Here is a 7,500-nt window from a genome sequence, read left to right on the forward strand (position 1 = left end):
GTGCTGGGCACCACACAACTGTCATTGCAATTTTCCAACCAACACAATTGTAATGTTTACGCAGCAGTGTCCACGTTGTCTAAATAGGCCATAGCAGTGGCCACGGTTTTCTGGTTCCACTGAAAACTTGCCCATTCATTTTTGAGATTTACAAAAATATGTATATCAAATATTTTAAGCCTACTAGCCTAGATTCAAGCCATCCAGGATCCTGGTGAATCATGACCATAACCTTTGATTCTATGGAATGTTAAATACCCTTTTTTTAGTGGTTTTATTTTTATTTTTTCACAGAATAAATGTTTTAGGGTCATGAATGATTCACCTTGATGGCTTGATATAGTTGTAAATCCATATGGGAAAATTGTTTTGTAGTCATCAGGATGATATCGTTACGTCATGTTGTAGTCATTGTTTTGTAGTCATCAGGATGATATCGTTACGTCATGTTGTAGTCATTGTTTTGTAGTCATCAGGATGATATCGTTACGTCATGTTGTAGTCATTGTTTTGTAGTCATCAGGATGATATCGTTACGTCATGTTGTAGTCATTGTTTTGTAGTCATCAGGATGATATCGTTACGTCATGTTGTAGTCATTGTTTTGTAGTCATCAGGATGATATCGTTACGTCATGTTGTAGTCATTGTTTTGTAGTCATCAGGATGATATCGTTACGTCATGTTGTAGTCATTGTTTTGTAGTCATCAGGATGATATCGTTACGTCATGTTGTAGTCATTGTTTTGTAGTCATCAGGATGATATCGTTACGTCATGTTGTAGTCATTGTTTTGTAGTCATCAGGATGATATCGTTACGTCATGTTGTAGTCATTGTTTTGTAGTCATCAGGCCGGAATCCTCAAACCAGGACTTCCTTTCCCTCAAACCGGAAAACAATAAAAGCCTCGTATAGTTAAGCTGATTTCTAAAATATGAATGTGAGTGTACTTTTCAGAGATTGGGACAATTCTATTCTCATCGCAGGCTACAAGAGAGTGAGTCAAGCTTTTATTGGGAAGGTATTATTATCTTCCGGTTTGAGGGAAAGGAAGTTCTGGTTCGAGGGTTCCCGGGCTGATGACTACAACATGACATAACGATATCATCCGCTCTTGACCGGATCATAAACCCTGAAAAGGAAAGCTGCCTTTAGGCTAATTGGTCTTTAAATGAAGTGTGGTTTAGAGCAAACGGCTCTTTAGTTTACAAACACATCACACACTTTGCATTTTGCATTTAGATCAGCCTTTTAGTTGGTCTTAGCCAAGGTATTTCCTTAACCCTTTGTTGCACAACATGGGTCATTTCTGAATTCTAACACATGTTGTGTATAAGGAGTGTGCATATGTGGTGCATCAGAGGGTTCATAATGTAGACAGTGTATTATTGTGGTTATGTGCACACACTGATTACGACACACTGGGGCGACTGTGGCTCAAGAGGTAGAGCAGGTCGTCCAATGATCCATGGGTCGGCGGTTCGAATCCCGGCTCCTGTCTACATGTCGAAGTGTCCTTGGGCAAGACATTGAACCCCAAATTGCTCCCGATGTGCTAGTTGGTACCTTGCATGGTTTCCGCCGCCATCGGTGTATGAATGTGTGTGTGAATGGGTGAATGTAATGCACAATCTATGTAAAGCGCCTTGGATAAAGGCGCTATATAAATGCACCATTTACCATTTACACTCACGTTCAACAATTCAGAAGACATTTCTCATGACAGAGAGCATGTATTCACATGCTCTCTGCAGTCTCTCAGAAATGTCTCTTAAGAGAGATTTTCTTCCCCCGCATCTCCTGACATCATATACATCACATTATTAATGTTGCTCCGATAGATGGTTGAATGCAAAAAATAAATGTGTTTGCGTTGCCACAAAATCGGTCATTTAACAATGCGTGCAGGTGGACGGCAGTGGGAGCCGACACTAATTGGTCTAAATAACGGCCATAACACACACATGATTAATTCAAGGGCTAACACCACTCCCCTGCACAGACCGTGTGTTTTGTGCCATAGATCGTCTAAATAGGGCTGTCTAAATAAAAGCCCTTATAGTGGCTCCTAGAAGCCTTAGAGCTAATCACTCTTACTGTTATTGAAATGGATTAAAACCTTTATTTATTCTCCAAAAGAGCATTGAGGTTCACAATCATTTGCAATGCTGCCGAGATCACATACACAACATCAACAATTAAAACCCATTTAGGCCTGATAAATAAAAAGTCTTCTGAAAGAATATATATTCAAATATTTGTGCCACATTTTCACGATTTTTCAAAAATAGCAGATCTACAAGCTTATAGTGCGCCACTCGGTGGCGCGCTATGAGCTTGTAGATCTGCTATTTTTCAATGGCTAAATAATGCTTAGTTAAAACACCAAAACGGGTTCCCGTCCAGAATGGGTTAAGACATACAGATATAAAACACAAAAACTAATCTACAATGAAGGCATATACAGATATAAAACACAGAAACAGTGAAATAAAATGGAACATTAATACGTTAAATGGCCATGATTGGTGCTAGAGGAAAGATTAAGGGGTTACTCAAATAATAATACTGGTTAGGATTCATCCTCCGGGGCAGAGGCACGGGAAGTGGGGTGCTGAGGGCGCTGCAGCACCCCCTGGTGGTGGATGGGAGAAAAACATGTTTTTGTTGATTCATTTTTTCCCCCGTTCTCTGTTTACATTTGAGCTGGAGAGCGCGTTACGAACTCATTTATTAAACATTGCCTGATTGGATAAATTCATGCCATGGGGAAAGTTCAAGGCACTCCCAAATGTAGGTAAGACACGTTTGTTTGTTTATTGTTGCTGCTGCTTCTGCTGCCGTGCAGAAAGTGTTACAATGTGTGCCATTGATGTCCTTTAGACCCCTTATTGACCTTATACCTACCTTGAAGCGTACCTTAGTTACGTCACCATCAACAGCCAATAAGGGACCACCATTCTTACATACATACATACATACATACATACATACATGATACATACATACATACATACATACATACATACATACATACATACATACATACATACATACATACAACAGAGCATGCTTTTGCCTTTTTTAAACCTTACCCATTTTAACCAAATACATACATACATACATACATACATACATACATACATACATACATACATACATACATACATACATACATACATTACCCACCCAACATTGAAACATATCTTAATTACGTCACCATCAACAGCCAATTAGGGACATGCATACCATACATATACATACAGTACATACATACCACTTTTGGTCCAGCCGACCACAATACTTGCGCGCTCTGCTTGCGCAAGTAATAACGAATTAGATGTTGACAAATGTTGAATTAACATTACGCTAACTGCTCCCAATCAGCAGGTTGGTGAATCTTAGGTCACATTCACACCAGAAAGCTTTGCTGCGATTAAAACGAATCCTGCTGCGCATTGTCAGAAAATGCACTTTGTTTGGCAGGTGTGAAGGCTCATTCGAATCCTAATGCGTATCAAAGAACCGCATTCTACTCCGAGCAAAAACGGGGGTTTCGCTTCGCTTCCAATCGCACTTGATTACGATTTGGTGCAGGTGTGAATGCAATCCGCAGTAAATAAAGTGAAATGAAGCAAACAATGTGGCGGGTGAGGAGCTAAACACAGCTGGAGACGGAGAAGGCATATTTTACGCAGCGCAAAGATGTCCCGTTACCGTGGATAGACGTGGTCGAATGAGGAGACTGAAGCCCTGATCGAAATGAGGACGAGTACATTAATCAATTGCTTAAGGAAACACATAAAAACACTGCAGTGTATTATAGCCTACAGAATATTCTGTCTGTCTGTCTGTCTGTGCGTGCCGTAAACATGGAGTGCTGTCACTGTGTGGGGACTGGGGAGTAGGGACTTTCATCTCGATAAACTTGTGAACATTTTGCGCTGCTGTCTGTTATATCAGTGCGCTCAGCGCTGTTCCTCCATGCCCAAAAGAACATGGCGTGGCTGCATGCGGAGAGAGAGAGAGAGAGAGAGAGAGAGAGGGGGGGGGGCAGTCCCAGACGGCACGAAACATGCACGTTATGAGTATAATTTTATCACCATAGATTTCACTGTGTAGGCTAGTTTATGAATGGAACACATTGATAAAGGTCCCCAGCTGCTGCGTTTCCAATTGCTGCGGATGACAGTGTGAAGGCAAACCGCAACAAATGAAATATGCAAGAATCCCAAATTCTCCGCCCATTCGCATTGAGTCTACCAAAGTATTAGGTGGGAATGTGACCTTAGTCCCATGTGGAAACTCTCCCTCTGCTCATACTGTATAGCTCCGAGATGAGGTCCCACAGCCTTACCATTCCGCCACGTTTCAGAACCAGCGCAAATGTTATACTACACAAATTCCTAACCCTTTTCCGTACATTGTATCCAAAAAGTAAAGGTGTTGTTTATTAGTGGACAAGAACATCTAAGTGAAGTTGAAATGAGCTTATTTAGCCAGCCCGTTCCATGTTTTTCACGGAAGTTGTGGCCGCAGACTAGGCAACCGCAGCCTCCCCTGGTCAGACTAGGCAACGACAGACTAGGCAACCGCAGCCTCCCCTGGTCAGACTAGGCAAACGCAGCCTCCCCTGGTCAATTCAACACCAGACTAGGCAACCGCAGCCCCCCCTGGTCAATTCAACACCAGACTAGGCAACCGCAGCCCCCCCTGGTCAATTCAACACCAGACTAGGCAACCGCAGCCCCCCCTGGTCAATTCAACACCAGACTAGGCAACCGCAGCCTCCCCTGGTCAATTCAACACCAGACTAGGCAACCGCAGCCTCCCCTGGTCAATTCAACACCAGACTAGGCAACCGCAGCCTCCCCTGGTCAATTCAACACCAGACTAGGCAACCGCAGCCCCCCCTGGTCAATTCAACACCAGACTAGGCAACCGCAGCCCCCCCTGGTCAATTCAACACCAGACTAGGCAACCGCAGCCCCCCCTGGTCAATTCAACACCAGACTAGGCAACCGCAGCCCCCCCTGGTCAATTCAACACCAGACTAGGCAACCGCAGCCTCCCCTGGCCAATTCAACACCTGACCTGCAGGGCCGACCTTTACTTTTGGGATACGATGTGCGGAAAAGAAGTAAGAATTGTGTATAGTGGAAAATATGCGCTGGTTCTGAAACGTGACGGAATGGTAAGGCCGTGGGACCTCATCTCGGAGATAGTATGAGCGGAGGGAGAGGTTCCCTATGGGGCTGAGGGAGAGGTTCCCTATGGGGCTAGTATAGTGGAGGGAGAGGTTCCCTATGGGGCTAGTATAGTGGAGGGAGAGGTTCCCTATGGGGCTAGTATAGTGGAGGGAGAGGTTCCCTATGGGGCTAGTATAGTGGAGGGAGAGGTTCCCTATGGGGCTAGTATAGTGGAGGGAGAGGTTCCCTATGGGGCTAGTATAGCGGAGGGAGAGGTTCCCTATGGGGCTGAGGGAGAGGTTCCCTATGGGGCTGAGGGAGAGGTTCCCTATGGGGCTGAGGGAGAGGTTCCCTATGGGGCTGAGGGAGAGGTTCCCTATGGGGCTGAGGGAGAGGTTCCCTATGGGGCTAGTGCTATGAATGGTATAGCGGAGGGAGAGGTTCCCTATGGGGCTAGTGCTATGAATGGTATAGCGGAGGGAGAGGTTCCCTATGGGGCTGAGGGAGAGGTTCCCTATGGGGCTAGTGCTATGAATGGTATAGCGGAGGGAGAGGTTCCCTATGGGGCTAGTGCTATGAATGGTATAGCGGAGGGAGAGGTTCCCTATGGGGCTGAGGGAGAGGTTCCCTATGGGGCTAGTGCTATGAATGGTATAGCGGAGGGAGAGGTTCCCTATGGGGCTGAGGGAGAGGTTCCCTATGGGGCTAGTGCTATGAATGGTATAGCGGAGGGAGAGGTTCCCTATGGGGCTAGTGCTATGAATGGTTTCTTCTATACCAGGGCGACTGTGGCTCAGGAGGTAGAGCAGGTCGTCCAATGATCCATGGGTCGGCGGTTCGAATCCTGGCTCCTCCTGGCTACATGTCGAAGTGTCCTTGGGCAAGACACTGAACCCCAAATTGCTCCCGATGTGCTGGTTGGTACCTTGCATGGCTTCCGCCGCAATCGGTGTATGAATGTGTGTGTGAATGGGTGAATGTAATGCATATGTAAAGCGCCTTGGATAAAGGCGCTATATAAATGCATCATTTACCATTTACCATTTACTGATGTTTCCACATCTCTTATGCTGGCTGTATACTGACCAGGATATTGACCATTATCAAGTTACTATCGTGATAGTAACCGTTACTATAAGTAACGTCATTTCTTGTGTCATGTTATATTAGTATCATGTTCCTGTATCACGTTAGTATGACGGTCACTCAGTATCATGTAAATGTCATGTTTGTATTAAGATAGTATCATGTAGATTAATCTGTCTGTCTGTCTGTCTGTCTGTCTGTCTGTCTGTCTGTCTGTCTGTCTGTCTGTCTGTCTGTCTGTCTGTCTGTCTGTCTGTCTGTCTGTCTGTCTGTCTGTCTGTTCTCTCTCTCTCTCTCTCTCTCTCTCTCTCTCTCTCTCTGTCCCATCTATAATAACACTTAAAGATGGAGTGCCACAATTTTACAGTTTTTCATGTGTCTATGAGGTGACAGTACTTCATTAGACACCCTGGAGTCGTTTTTATGTGCAATGGTGTATTAACTTTGTATTTAGGGTTTCTTCCTGGAGGCTGAACCCTTGACAGTCAAACGGGCCAATGAAATAAACAGTAATATAGTGACATCACATTATCAGCCCCTCCCCTAACCCCTCCCCTTTTATCATACAACTACAGCTGTGGGTGCGGCTTCAGTTCAGGTGGATCACCACCCATCAACACCCACCAGGCAAACCAGGCATACTTAATGAACTGGTGGGCGTGCCCACATAAAAACAACATTTTAACAAATACTGTCTTTGAAAAAATGATACCTCCTTATATAACAATAAGACCTGAGGATCATGGTGGCTCACAGTGTTAACCCATCTACTGCTACTTGGTGGAGGCAGAGCCAACCGCAGACTGCCAAGCCGTTTGTAGTGTGACACACGCTGGATTCACATCCTGTTTGGGCGGCCATCTTAGATGCTAAATAAATAGCGTCAATGCTAGCTAGCTAAAATGAGCCATCCTTGCTCTAGAAAGCGCCAATGTTCCCATCTAGATCACCGGATGATCAGCAAAGACCTCCGAACATCGCTCGTTTTATCCAAACCATGGAGAGCTCCGTAGATTTCGAGTTATTCAGAGGGAGGTGAACGGCAGCGCGGTTGCGCAATCCGGTCTAGGATCACTGAAGAAGGAAAGGCCAAGCAAAAAATAAAATAAAATAAATAAATCCCACCTAGTCTTTACTGCTGTTTTGAAGACTTACTTCAACGATAAAGAAATACGTTTTGTTTTTGTTGTCAGCTGAAGATCGCCACCTAGTCGACTTCATCGT

This window comes from Electrona antarctica, assembly GCF_951216825.1.
Source record: "Electrona antarctica genome assembly, chromosome: 9".
Taxonomy (NCBI): Eukaryota; Metazoa; Chordata; class Actinopteri; order Myctophiformes; family Myctophidae; genus Electrona; species Electrona antarctica.